We start from the raw sequence: 13,080 nt of genomic DNA on the forward strand, positions 1-13,080 counted from the left end.
GGGGGTCAAAAATCGAAGAAAACCCGGTTTTTGGTGGGTTTTCCCAGGAATATTTCAGTTTCAAACTGGTTCTAGCCGGTTTAGCCTCCTACCGAACCTTTAAACCGGACATGATCTCTCGGCGCGTCAATATTAGGCATTTAGATTCTGTCATGACAGGCAAAGAATAAAATGCCATCTTTGTGATTAAGGTGCTTTTGAGACAGGCCAACAGTTCTGAATAAGGCAAGATGAATAACTCAGTGCAAATGCTGAAAGAGATAATACGAAATAGATTTGTATGTTTTCATTGAAACGTTTTGTTTTTTGTGCTCGGAAACTATAGCTTTAAGTTCCAGTAGTAATGTTGCGTTTTGTTTCTTGTTTCGGTTAGGACAAAAATGGATCGATTTCGCTGGATTTTCCAAATTATCCTATGTGTCTCCATTATTAACCTCGCCAAAACTCAAGGTATGTGGCAACGCAAACTTAAAATTATTGTTTCAAAGTTATAAAGCATTAGTTGCTTAAATATGTAGTAGGGGAGGTGAAGGTTTGCTTGCGATGGAGCAAAACATAAATACAAGATCCCCAAACGTCTTTTTACAAAACTTTAGACCTGGTATCAAATGGTATGTTGAACAAAGCTGGTAATATGTATTGATATTGTAGATTGAATCGATGCCAATTCTAATTATACTGCTTTAATTTTTATGTCACGTTACATACATACAATTTACATACAATAAGAATCAATGTCTAAACTTTATTTTAAACGAAACATGCTTAATACGTGTTTGCGTTATGGCATTCTTTTTAACGAATGAACATAGCGAAGTTTCAAGGTATTTCTGTTATTTTCTTGTTTTTCAGGTGGGTCTTTACCATATGCAATTTTTGTTTCATATAACAGCACGAAAAAAAGTAAGGAAATCTAAATTTCCAAAATTTGGTTAAATTTATTTCGTAAAATTAAAAACATAGTGAGGTAATCATGGATGATAATTATTTTATTTTGCTTCATATTATATTGTTCATATTACCAACAAGTTTTTGGATTGCATTTTAGGATGGTGTTACACCTACACAGAAGGGAAATGTTATACAGAATCTACCCATTTCTGGGGTAAGTGTCCAAACATATTTTAACGAGTTTTTGTTGAACCAAAAAAGGATTTCGCCTTTTTGTGCTTATTTACATGAAAATAAAAAGGTTTTGTTTGGGAAAACAAACATCATCTTTTGCTTCAGCTAGTTTTAGTATCTTTCAATTTACACTTCTTTCTTCCCATGCTTAACATTTCCCCATAGTACTGTATATGTAGTATGTGGTTAAAGCTTTTCAGAATATTTTATAGGCCTAGTGATTTATTTATCTGTTATCCCAAAATCTATTTTTTTTGATATTTAGCAAATAGTCGTCCCGGAGATTGCAACATCAAACACATCAACAAGTGGAATGAAGTGGACCGTAACATCTACCAAACCTTTAAAGTCAAGGCAACCCTTCAAAACGGAAACAGTGAGTAACTTAATTTGTTGCTGTTTGTACAACCAAGCGAACACTAAAAGTATTTATTTTTGTAGTTGCATGGATCATTCTTATTTAGTGTTTTAAATATGTATAATTCTCAATTAGGGTTTTAGCAAAAACGATGTAGATATGAAAAAAATAGTTGTAAAAGTTAAGGATGATATCATGTACACAAATTTTACCGTTCTTATCGGTCGCACTGGGTTAACATACAGGGCCATCCAATCTTTTGCATGGTTAAGTAATTTGGCTACAATCTAAAAAACATCCGTTATAAAAATGGTATAGTAAAAAGGCCCTTAACAGGCCTGGCGTAGTATTATTTGTAGTAGAAAATGTTTAGTTTAGGTTTCATTGTTCAGTCCAGGCAATTTAACAAGAAACTCTGTAACATCTAAAAACGTAGTGTAGCAAAATTATTTATCGTTTATCCAGGATTCTTAACTGTCATATTAAAGGTCTTTACTGTGATTTATGAGTGTGCCGTGATCGCTGGTCTGCATAGACGCTTCAGGGCTGATCCCAGTGATGAATTTATGTTCATCTTAATTGCAAAGAACGTACAACATTTCGCAAAGAAAAACCAACCAATATTTTAACAAAAAGAAAAAAAAAACATGTTTTGCAAAACTAAAACATATAATTTAACAGTTTATTAATCCAACCACATAAACTTGTCAAGATAACGTAAAGCATTCTTATTTGTATCAAGCTACTTATGAAACTGACACTACGACTACAAACCCAACTGCTCAAACAGTAAACCTGAAGATTACTCAGCAGAAAAGTAAGTAACTGTGTCCTAATGTTGCACAATAATAGTGAACAAATGTGAAGTCAAATTTTTAGTTCAAGGTGCCCGAAAAAAGTGAATTAGTAGAGAACACAAACACTCCACATATTTTTTAGAACTGAAAAACAAGATCAATGAGGTTTTGAAGGGATTCGTCGAGACCAATGTGACCCAAACTAACACAGAGTTGCTCGAAAGCTCACAAGATTTTGACGAGTTCGTAGTGAACTTGACCATCTACAACGCTGGCCACGCAACAACCAAGTTGACGGTCCCTGGCATTGCTGAAATGGAATTCGGACAAATCCCCGACGTCAATCACATCTTCACTTCACAACCTGATGGATCAACTCAGCTATTGGAATTTAGCAGCATTGAGGGTCGAACGAAGAGATCTCCTACATACATTATTTTTGTTCTAACGCAGTTTCTTTTTAGACTTTACCGTTTTTGCAACACAATCAGTTCCTTTTGGCACGTTGCAAACCACACATCGATTCATCCAGGTACCGCGGCACCATACCTTGGAATTCAGGCGAACACGAACCCATCATCAATCGATGTGAATGTGAAATTCAATTTAAACATGAAAGTAAGTCCTCAGCAAAATAGTAGTATGCACAGGTAGAGATTAGCCTTTCTACACGGGAAACTGCTGTGGTTGTTAAACGCATGCGAGGTCAAGTTACATAACACGCTAAGAGCGGAAATATTTGTCACTGCCAGTCAGTGTTGGCTGCCGGTGACTTCACAAGGGCAAAAGGTAATAACTTGATAAATTAACTGTTCAAACTAAGTACTATTCAAGTCCATAATTTGTTGTAAGGTTTCGTTTTTAAATGTTGCAAAGACCCGATATAAATTAGTACAAATGCTACGACTTAGCAAAAACTATATCAGTTTGTAAAGTATATGAAAGCTGACATTGTTAGTCGTTAGAGTTTTGTAGTTGCTGACACCTCAACCATTCGTCTTTCGTCAGGTGACATGACATTGCAGAAAGATGCGCTGGGGCAGTTGTTCGACGTTTAAAGATCGTGGTACAAGATCTTGTCGCTTCGGTTCGCCTGTCTACGTCTGGATTATAATGCCAGTCGTTTCACATGGTGACGTGTTCGTGTGATCAACCTGGTTTCTTTACTGTAGCTCCACAAATTATTGCACAAGTCAGACCCGATGGAATCAATGTGAGTCAATATTCTAGTACAGCGTGGTCCAACTGCAGGCCCGAGATAATTTTGTTGACCCGCGAAAGTCCCAACATTTTAATGACAACTATAAGTTTTGTTTTCAATAATTCTATCTTTTCAAAATGTGAGGATTACCACATACTAAATACTGCTAAATCTCCTATTGTGACGCATGACAAGGCATTGTTATGTAATAAAGGGTTCTGCTTCTATAAACCGTTCAGAGGCATTTTTGCGCTAGAGTGGAAACTGTGTTTAAAATGTTTTTGACAGCTTCTACTCAGTAAAACTATAAAATATAAAAATAAACTTATCCTTTGATAAAAAAGATGTATAGTTACCCTAGAGTTTGACCCAGAAAATAAGTCTTTCCAGCAAAAATTTAAACCTTGGCCCGCGTAGTAAGTTAACGATTTTGAATGGCCCGCAACAAAATAAAGTTGGACCACACTGTTCTAGTACAAAACAGATCATAAATTTAGAGAAACTTGTTTGTGACAAAACAGCACTGCGAAAGGTAAATTTAATTCAATTCAAAAAAGCAAATGATGTGTTTCTACTATTGGTATGACGTGATAGAGCTCTTTAATGAATCACAATACTGTTTTTTATGATATCTGAATCGAATACTAAGCCCGTCCTAACTAACCAGAAAAAAATCCAGGCAACTTTCTACGGCGGATTGGTGGTGGGACTTTTGCTTCTGTTTTTCACCACGATTGCCCTGTTCAAGTTCAATGCACGGGTTGAGTGCGACCGAATTGCAGTGCAAATAAGCTTGGTCTATTCCCCATCTCCTCTTCACTTCGTTCTCTTGTTCGAGGGACTGGCAATCAAGGAGAATTCCAAGTGCGAAGTGGTCACATTTTTCTGTCACTATTTAATGATGACAACTGGTGAGTTAAGAAATAATTATTCGTGCGTGATTTCCTGGTTTTAGGTTCCAGGTCGCTATGTCTTTGTGGAAGCTTATTCTAGTTTTTTGTAAACATACAACAGTACACCCAATATGTTTTTCAGGCTTTCTGGTTCGCGCCGATGGAGCGACGATCTTTGCCAACGTGATTCCTCGATCTCTTCGATTCAAACGTGAAAACCGGGGTTTTGTGCTTCAAATTCAGCTCGGGACATGTTTGGGAATTCCCCTCATCATAGCTGGCGCCACAATTGCCGCCGCGCTTCCACAGTTCGATTACATCTCGATGAGCGAGTACGGATACGAGCGTTGCTGGATCAAACCCAATTCCACTGCCCTTGTTGCCGGGGTGACCGTTCCCATAGCAACAATCTTCATCGCTTGTTTCTTTCTGATGATTCCTATCTTCGCTTTCGCCTGCAGTGCCAAGCAACACGCCCTGGACGGGACTGTTCGCGCAACCACCTACGACGTAATGACCACTGATGACGTAGATATAGATCACGTGTTCCGGATGTTGGTGGAATACGTGACGACGTGCTTTGCTTTGCTGGTGCCGTGGATTAGGTATTTTATACCAGGTGTGTTTGAACAAACTGCCCTTGGATGTATTTTACTTTTGCATGTTTAAGGCAACGGTTGTTGTAGCATCTAAGACCTTTAACGACCTTCCCATGACACTTTCCAAAATCAATAATTACTTTTTTGAATTCTATTATCAATGTGTTTTGTTTTAGGATTTCACAACCTCGACGTCACATTGGCTGATATGTACGTCACTATGACGTTGAATGGCTCACAAGGAGTCTTTGTCTTCATTATCTACGTCATCGTGAGTCAGGATGTCAGACGCGCAAACTTCGGGAGTGGACCAAATTATCCTGAGCGGTACAAACTTTACTGGTACGGATCGGGCATGGAACAATATCATGTTCATCTCGACACTTTCGTGGATGGGATTTAAGCCATCGGTTGCTGATGACGCGTATGTTACGTCACGGAAATTTGTATTCATTCGTGGGTGTTTTTTTTATAACGTGGCAAAATTGTAAATTTTATACATGTTTAGTTGAAAACACATTGGCTCCCGTACTGAATTTTACGCATTCGCCACCCAAAATTAAACACTTTTACTTTAAATTTTCTTGCTAATTTATTCAATGAGCTGACTGCTTGCTTTCTGTAATTTTTGTTATTGTTTTATCGACGTACACATTTCTGTCAGGAAATGTAAATATTTTGTTGTTTGTATGAAAGTAACTTGTATTTACCTTATGCATAAAAAATGAGTAAAAAAGAAAGATTTATTACTTTAGCTTTAAAATTTTTTTGTTTCAAGTTTCATGTTCAAAACATTTTTCTTATTTGTGTGTAGTTGTTTTCGTCTGTTGAGAATGGAAGTATAAGTTCATGAATTTTCAACATTTTAACATTTTCGTAGTATTTTACTTTTTATTTGCGCTTCTTCAAGAGAAGTTAGTTTCCATATGTAGTGTGCTTTCGGAAAATTCCCTTATGAAGTTTGTTTATAGATGTGTTTTGGCGTGGGTTTGCTTTGTATAAAGGGAAAAACAAACCATTCTAACGTCCAAAAAAGGTTTTAGAAATTAATTTAAAGACCGAAAACTGAGAATCGAAAACACAGCAAATGCCTTAAACAATACCGTTTTAGTTTTCGTAATAATATTCTGACATACAACTTTTCGAGACATAGCAGAAGTGCATCACCTTTATAGTTTACCTCACGTAAACACGCGAACTGCGTTTTGTTAATAAACTCTATTCGATTGTATTTATACAACAACCAACAACGGCTACAACGAAATTTTTAAAGGTTTGTAATCTGTTAGGGCATTGCATTTCGCATGTATAACTGTCAACACTTTTACTAAAACAGAATTATGTTTTGTTCAAAGCGAGTCACCACTTGAAAAACCTCTGATTTCGTTTTTCAAATGATGCTACCAAGAAATATAAAATATTTTTACAGTTAAATAAAGCGATTGTAATTGAAAAATTCCTGATACGTTGCAGATTTACAATTTAACTAATATTTACAGTGTTGTGTTATTGTAGCTGGTACAATTTACTTGGGTCCAATAATTGTTAACTCTTTTATACAACCGATGCACGATATGTGTAGCGTACAAAAATAATATTCGAAGAAAAATGCGGTTTTGGGTGAGTTTTCGGAGGAATATTCCAGGTTCAAACAGGTTTAAGCCGGTTTTAGTATCCTACCGAACCTTCAAACCGGTTTAAACCGGAATCGAAAAACAGCAATTTCGATTTTTTTAAAAAACTAAGGCTATGCCTTCTCCTTTATCGGCATTTGGAGGTTTTTGGCCGGCCAGTTTATCCATGTCTTTGTTTATGAATCGCTAGTCCGATTAAACGGGACTTTAACAATATGCTATTAACTGCTACTTAGAAACTAAATTTTAGACTTAATTTTATCGTGGATTGATCCTAGATTTGATTTTCAGTAAACGACTTGACGTGCACGCTTGGCTGGTCACGTCGTCACCCTCTATATTGTTAGGATTTGAATTGTTTATTTTGCATAATTTGTACATAATGAATACAACGCATGTTTAGTTTTCCTTTGATTGTTATAAAACACGGTCAGAAACTAGATATCAAATAAAACAGTTCTATACAAGGCCGTCAGTACATACTTTATTACATGTTGTACATCCACCAAGTGTTACGAGTTCATGAAACAAAGTCTCTTTTGAACATTTCCCAGAAAAATTGCTTTCATATTTTGTTCTCTTTGTTTTATGTCGCAACGGTGGTAAGTGTAAAATGGCTTCTGAAATAGTTTTGGTTTCAAAGTAAGATCTAGACTCAAAGACAAAGTAGTCTTGCGACGACACTCAAAAAGCGTTTATTGTCACGTTAAATACACTATAACGCTTACGTATAATGGTTGATGCAATGTAATCTAATAGGTATTATGGTTTGAGCCATGGAGCCTAATACATATAAGGATTGTTGATTGATATCCACGTATGTTTGCCATCAAAATCCTAAATTTTAATGTTTACTGGCGCTACAAACAGTCGGGTGATAGAAAGGATACATGTTGTCTTGTGACGTACAAAGTGGACTATACAAAAACAAAAACATAACAATAGATGAAAGCATGTGAACTGAGTGACAAACCGAAATAAACAACAAACGCCAATCATACTTTTGTTTGTTTAATAAGCCGGGAGAGATTATCTAACTTGGCATCATCTTAGTGCATTTAAAAATATCTTTAAATTGGCCAACAACTGGAATTAGAAAGTTGCACATCACATGAGAAACAAAAGTTGTGATGATCAAATTGTTACGCGTAAAATATTATGTTGAGATAGAACAGCATCGACACATGTGAGGAAACAAAAACGTCGATTTCAAGGGAACATGACTTACTGCGACTTTCTTTGCCGCCACTCTAATTAAAAAAAAACAATCATAATTTGGATCAAAAAGTGCTAATATTAAAACACAGAGTAACACAGAAATGAACCAATTGCGCCACCTTTTTACATAATGTTTGCTGTGTTACAAAGGATGAGGCTGAAACGTTGCAAAACAAAACAAAGTAACTTATATTTTGTTGACTAACATTGGAGTTTGGTTTGTAAAAAATACAGTACGTCCAAATGTCCACACTTTCGCACCGGAAACTACTAAGCGCCAAATATTTTGCCTAAGGCTAAGGAACAAAATTAAAGAAAATGCGACACAAAATAAAATGTTTTGCTAAATTTATTATTTGTGTAAGCAATTGTTTAAACTTTGACTTTTGAACTATCATCCACCTTTCAAATTTTACCTCCTTCTGTGTTTGTACTTTCACTTCCATGGGGGTGTGAACTTTCACCTCCTTCCGCGTTTGACTCGTTCCCCTGCTACTCAGACGTGAGCTCATCTTCACACTTGTACTTCAGCATTTCTTGCCTGATGTCGCCATCAATGACACAATATAGCAGAAACACAACGATCCCCTGCGATCCATTAATAAAGCTGTTGATGTGCAAGAACACCTCATTCGAAATCTCGTCCCCGATTCCTGCAAAAAAAGATTCGTTGTTAAAAAAAGGTTTGATCAAGCTTCCATCATGAAGGCGAATTAGTAAAGTTTCCACCTGTGAAAAAGGCCAATACCCAAGTTCCACCGAGCATAAGAAAGAGTAAGACAAAAGACTTTGCTGCTTTTAACGTATCTCCTGTCTCTGGGTCTTCACTTCTGTTCCGCATCCTGGAACAGTAGAAGAGCCAGTGACAAGCTACTTTGAACCGGAACCCGACCTCCGCTGTGTTTTGACTTGTAGAGGATTACTATGTTGGCGACCAGAAACATAATGAATGCTGATTCAGTGGTGTAAGATGTAATCTAAAAACAAATATTTCTCTCCTGTTTGTCTGTTAAATTAGTCGACTGAAATATTACCTTGACGCCCTTTGGTATCGTAGTGGATTGGACAGCAAGTAGAACGGTGAAAAGTGTGAGATTATTACACTTGCAAGTAACGTTGCTTGTTATGTCATCAGAGATTGTGACGCAACCATGATTCGAATACTTCGTTTCTACTTTATCAAAGAAAAGACAGATCGGCTCCAGTTTGTTGATCATCAGATTCGGCTCGTGTTTCTTTTTCGCTACAATTTTCTTGCAGAAATACTCGTGGGAGGTATAACGAAGTTGGCATTTCCTGCCAGTTGATTGTTTCCTTGTCAGCGGTTGATGTATCGGGTTGTAGTGAGAAAACCGAATTCGACAGGGATTTGGAAGGACGGCGCTAGTGCATGTAAACTATGCGGCCCGCGCGAGTCATTATTAAATTCATCCGGCCCACAGTGAAAAATGTTTGGTGACCCTTGCTTTAAGGCAAAAAGCTAAACCCAACTCATTAACTGCTTGTATCATGTAGCTCACACAATAAATTGCTGAGGAAACAACATATACTTGTTTGTTGCCATGTAAGACACGCACCTAAGTATTATTTCACAGGTTATGTTACTTTAAATGTCTTTCAGGAATGTCTTTCTCTCAACTTTGAACTGTGCGTACAAAGTAAGTTATCCTTGTATTTGATTGATCCCTGGCACGTTTGTTAAGTATAGATACTTGATACTGTGAAATATAGTTTTGACATAGGGATTATTTGCTTTCAATGTTTGTCCGATTTCATGAAGCCTAGTTCTTAGACTACTCGATTATAAAAGGTTCTTTGCGTCCTATTATCTTGATTACCCAGTGGTGCGATCACATCTGCGTTTTCAATGATGTCAAATGGCGTTAAGTTTATTTTATTAATGGTTTTGGATTGATGCAGTCGTTTTTTGGCAGCTGTCAGTTCCGTGTCGCAAAAACACCACAATCGTTTATTATCACTACATGTACGGAATAAAATCGCGTAGATCTAATGATTAAAGCTGAGAACAGAAATGTAATGATCAGGCGTTTATAAATACCAAACAATTCTACAGTTTAGTTTCGTTTTTGTCGTGTATAAATTGTTAGTGTAATACACAAAAAAGCAAAAATACCTGCTGATCCTTTAGCTTATCTTTGAAATAAAAGTTTCACATTGGCCAAAACAGATTTCGCTAAGCCGCAAAAAACATTAAGCATGAACGTTGTGATTTCAAAGGTGACACAGTTATGAGCCAATCCATGCATTAATACGGAGCAAAACATCATTAAAATACGAAAGATTAAGAAAACTTGCAACACACATACCACAAGCAAACAAAAAAACAAGAAACAATCAATGACTTAATGCAACTCTTCTCTACCCACCACCAAATTTGTTACAACATTACAACATTTTAATTAAAAGTGCTAATATTTTGTCTTAGAATATTTCTTATTCAATAAACTGCGTCATTTATTACACAAATTTAAATAAAACAAAAAATGAAACTGTGCCGTTTCACATCTTCAAAAATTACACTCATCGTAGATTGTACAATGTAAATTATACCAAACTCGATATTTCAACATTTTGCTACAACTTTCACACTGAACATTTTTCAAATCCTAAATGAAACTGATGGATTTGCGAATAACAGTCAACCCAGAAAAAGGCGAGGCGAAAACAAAAAACGGAGAAAAAGGCGCGGGGAAAACAAAACGTTTTCCAAAATTTAACGATTCAAAAACAAATTGTTTGAATTAAGCTCACGGCTTTTCACCTAATACGGCATTCAAAGTGTTTCCCTTATACATTATAACGTTCACTTTTTCAACATTTCAACTTTAACCTTCTTGTAGGTTTGAGTTTTCACCTCCTTCTGCGCTTGCCTCGTTATCCTGTTGGCGAGATTCGAGTACAGCTTTGCGCTTGCACGACAGAATTTCTTGCCTAACGTCGTCATCCATGACGCAGTACAGCAGAAAGACGACGATTCCCTGCGATCCGTTCACAAAGCTGTGGATGTACATGAACACCTCGTTCGAAATCTCGTTCCCGATTCCTGCAAGTTAAAAGATTTGTTGTCAAATTGAAATCTCAAGCGAGCTTTCTTTACTGCTGATAAAAGAGAGAAGTTTAAATACAGCATATATTTCACCTGTAAAGAAAGACAAAACCCAAGTTCCGCCAAGCATGAGGAAGAGTAAGATGAAAGATTTTGCTGCTCTCAGTGCATCTCCAGTTCCAGGATCTTCTCCTCTGTCACGCATCTTTCTAGAGTTGAGCATCACATGTGTTGTCTTCAGAATGATTCCAAAATTTATGAGGAGGACGAGAGCAAGAGGGGCGACCACCGTTGTGTAGAAGATAGGAGTACCAGGAGTCAACCAACATCTGTCATACTTAAGAATCGAAATAAAGTTGTTACATTGTTAGTACATTGGTTGAGGCTGCATATAGACACCGAGGTAAAATCCCACAGCCATGGATAATCCCACTATAACAGCAGGAAGAATCCAACCAATCCGCAAGAAGATCTTGAGACGATTAGATGAATCCTGTGTTCGGAATTGGACTGGAAACGAAGTAGCAATGAAGAGGCGAGTTCCTTCCACCAGGAACCACATTCCTAAAAAAAAACATTATGTGGATGATGTAGGACGTAGGTAATAATACTGGTCACTTATGCTACGACCAACGACAGCTTTTTAAAGACTGTTTTATGATTGAAATGACCTAGTTTTCTGCTCACCTGAACACAGCAACAGATATTGATTGACTGCTGTCACCGACACGCATGTAAACTCATTCAAGACTGCAAGGTCATGAGATATGTTGACAGCGTGGAAGAGCAGTAGAGCCAGAGACAAGCTGATTTGAACGGGAACCCGATCTATATTGTGCTTTGACCTGTAGAGGATTGCTATGGTGGCGACCAGAAACATAACAGATACTGACTCAGTGGCGTAAGAAGTGACCTAAAAACAAAAGCCTTGCAACTAACAAAGGTCATTTGAAATGTTACAGCTGAATGTTTACCTTCACGCCCTTTGGTATTGTGCTGGATTGGACAGCAAGCAGAACGGTAAAAAGTGTGAGATGATTACACTTGCAAGTGACGTTTCCTGTTACGTCATCAATGATTGTGACGCAACCACGATCTGAGTACTTCATTTCAACTTTGTCAAAGAAGAGACAGATCGGTTCCAGTTTGTTGATCATCAGGTTTGACTTGAGTTTATTTTTCGCTACAATTTTCTTGCAGAAATACTTTAAGGGCGTGGGAGGTACAATGAAGTTGACATTTCCTGGCAGTTGATTGTTTCCTTGTTCAGCGGTTGATCGTTTTCGGCGTGAGGACAGAAAGCTATCCGCGTCCCAACCAACAATGGTTATGTAGGTTGTGTTCAACGTAGCTATGAACCGGGTTGTGGCGAGAGAACCGGATTCAACAGGTTGAGTCTGTGCAGTTTCGGTTGTGTTGATCTTAAAGACAAACACAGCAACCACAAGTCGTCTAACCCCAGTTGTTTGTAAGTTAAAGTTAACGTGAGATGATCCAAGCGTAAAACTGGATTTGTATTCACTTTGGTTCTGTTCTACATGTTCGATGTACAATTGAGTGTTGCCATTATCTTCAAAGATATTTTTTGATTCGTTTATTTTCCTTGACACGTCAAGCAGTATACTTTCGATCTTTTCCAAATCACCCATATTTGCTGGGTTCAGTTTAGCCGCTTGTTCAACTAATAAAGGTGCAGTACCTAAAAATTTGATATAGAAGTGAAGTATAAATGTTTTTCTCTTTATCTCTTCTTTGGGGGCATTGTGGCTATTAATTACATTGACTTAGACGGAAAATTGCCTTTGTTAAACGAGATTTTGTATTTGGAAAGGTTGTTGTGTAGTGTTACCTTGTACAACGCATAGTGTTATAAACAAAAATATTATGTAGGTTAGATGTGTTTGGGATATTTTCGTTTTTGTGGTAGACGGTTAAATTAGTTCTCATTTTAAAAAAATAGTTCATAACGGCCCATTTACCTTTTTTGGCTTTTTAGCTGGTTATATGGTATTAAAGTTTAATCTCAGCAAAAACAAGAGAAAATTAACAACCGAAGCTTAATTTACGGCAAACGTCATTCTGCAATGGTCTAATAATGATGGTCTAACAACCCCACTCTTAATAAAGTCTAAAAAACTTTTATTGCTTGGCATTGTGGGTGGATTATTTCATTTTCAAACAACTTTTG

The 13,080-nt window shown here is 37.0% G+C and overlaps 1 pseudogene across 1 annotated transcript; it reads right to left on the bottom strand.

Annotated features, from left to right (window-relative positions):
* Positions 1-10,224: 10,224 nt before the first annotated feature.
* LOC145222472 (putative adhesion G protein-coupled receptor E4P) lies at positions 10,225-12,755 on the bottom strand (annotated as a pseudogene). Its single transcript, XR_013859353.1, has 5 exons — positions 12,742-12,755; positions 11,867-12,631; positions 11,580-11,805; positions 10,986-11,456; positions 10,225-10,889 (listed from the first exon to the last, which is right to left on the bottom strand). The product of XR_013859353.1 is annotated as a putative adhesion G protein-coupled receptor E4P (transcript).
* Positions 12,756-13,080: the final 325 nt, after the last annotated feature.

This window comes from Phallusia mammillata, chromosome 1 (assembly GCF_965637545.1).
Source record: "Phallusia mammillata chromosome 1, kaPhaMamm4.hap1.1, whole genome shotgun sequence".
NCBI classification, from domain to species: domain Eukaryota; kingdom Metazoa; phylum Chordata; class Ascidiacea; order Phlebobranchia; family Ascidiidae; genus Phallusia; species Phallusia mammillata.